Genomic DNA, 2,227 nt, shown 5'->3' with positions numbered 1-2,227 from the left:
TAAAAAACTTTTAATAGCAATAAAATAATAAATGTTGGTATAAATAAGTTTAATAATTTTTATAATAATTTTTATAATATTTAATATTGATGTTTTTTTCAATTATTTAATATTTAACAATTATTTGTTATTTAAAAATTATTTGTTTCAATTATTTAACAATTATTTTACTAAAAAATAAAATAAAACTATAGATTTTAACAATTATTAAATAATTGAAAACATATTATTATTATAAGAAAGAATATTAAAATTTTATATGTTAAATAAATCTCTTATATTTAAAAATATTACTTTAAAAAATTATGTTTTTTTTATAATACTTATTTTTTATTTTAAAATTTATTTTTTATTTAAATTAGGATATTACTAATGCCATTATAATTTTTGTCACAATTTTTGCTATTTCCAGGACAATTTTTCATTAAATTATTATATATATATATATATATATATATATAATGAAGCTTAGGTATAAGTCAAAGAGGCAAATAAGCCTTCTTATTTGCCAAAATCAAAGAAATGGTTAACCAACAAAAAATATTACATAATCTACAAAATAAACCCTCCAATTTATTATCTATGAATAACTTTTTTGTTTCCAATGGCATAGATTTTCGTTAGTCTATATATATATATATATATATATATAAATATAAATAAGAAATTTTAATGAAAATTTTAAATATTTGAATTTAAATTGTTAAAAAAATATTTTATTCTTTATTTATTTTTAGGTTGAATGTGTAATCTACTTAATTGATTTTTTTTTGTATGTTTGTTTTTTTTTTGTTAATTGTAAGCTTCAATTTTATTTCTTGATACAAAAAAATAGAATCTAGAAATCCAACAAATTTTAATGTTTACTAGAACATTATGTAAAAGTAGAATCTAAAATGGAGTAATTTGTGTTCTAATAGACTTAGAAAACATTCAAATTGCATATTGACATAAACCAGTAAAGAATCTTATCATCAATATAAATTCTCCAACCCAAAATGGTTTGAGACTTCTCTAGACTTACCAAAATTACATTATTTGAAATAAAATGAAATATTTTTTTTTGCTCAACTTAGAATACTTATAGTTTTATTTAACATACTTCATTGGCAATCCGTTTTTCATCATGATTCATGACGGCCACCCATCCTATTGGTTTAGACTTTTCAACCAGGTTTTAGCAACCAGCAGCGATTGTTCACTTCTATCGTGAGCACAGAGAGAGTGCTGATTAATAGTTTCGGTGATGACTTCAGTTCTATGAGGAAGTTCGTGAAGTACTTTGTCTTTGTCTTGCTCAAAATATTGTGTTTGTTTGGATTTGAAGAAGTGGATATTTGAGAAGATGCAGCTACAGTGAGTATGTGACTTCTCACAGCAACAAAGTCGTGATTAGTGCGTGCTTTAATATGATTGTGGTATGGTGTGTTCATGCTAAGTGTTGCGGTGATACCGATGCTGGCAGCCAATGCGTTCGGTGCTCCTAAGAAGACTACTTGGTTCACCTCTTTCACCGGCAATGGCATCTCTGGGTGTTCCCTCTAAGTGAAACCCAATCGAGGAGAAGGAATTCCCCGGAACCGTCATCAGATACGAGGATAACTTCGATGCTACGAACAACTTGTTCGTGTCAATCTCCCCAACCACCAAGAGCTCCATGTCTGAATACGGGGCGCCCGAGAAGTTCTTGGACGAGGTAGGACGTGCTGTCAACACGTCTCTAGTGGGACCAAAAATTCAAACTCTGTTGCTTCTTAACTGCCATGTAAAGACACACCTATGAATGTGTCGAGCATTGTATTCCTGCGATGATGATGATGAACTGACGCTTGTGGGACCTTACAAGTCGCGTATCTCTTCGGAAAGCAAGACAACGAAGGAAAAACTGCTTCTGAGAGTGTTTTTCATGAACAATGCTGAGGCCTCCGCAGCAGTGCTGCAGGCCAACTCAGAGTATGTCAATGGGAGACCCTACTACAAGCTCAGCGTGCCAACACGTACTGCTGACGGAGGCGAAGGAGGAAAGCATCAGCTGATCGCTGCCAATGTGAAGGATGGCAACTTGTATACGTTTAAGGCTCAAGCTGGCGACAAGAGATGGTTTAAGGGCGTGAAGTTTGTTGAGGGTCCATGGAACTCATTTAACGTGGCTTAGATTGTACACACCTGTGCCACCTTTGTGTCATGACCCACATTGTCAAATGTACTGTAACAGCGTTCCTCCTGA

At 31.7% G+C, this 2,227-nt stretch overlaps 1 pseudogene; it reads left to right on the top strand.

The window, feature by feature from the left end:
- Positions 1-754: 754 nt before the first annotated feature.
- Positions 755-2,227, top strand: LOC149988147 (oxygen-evolving enhancer protein 2-1, chloroplastic pseudogene; annotated as a pseudogene).

This window comes from Physcomitrium patens, chromosome 11 (assembly GCF_059467195.1).
Source record: "Physcomitrium patens ecotype Gransden chromosome 11, ASM5946719v1, whole genome shotgun sequence".
Taxonomy (NCBI): domain Eukaryota; kingdom Viridiplantae; phylum Streptophyta; class Bryopsida; order Funariales; family Funariaceae; genus Physcomitrium; species Physcomitrium patens.
This window is presented reverse-complemented; position numbering and strand designations above follow the sequence as displayed.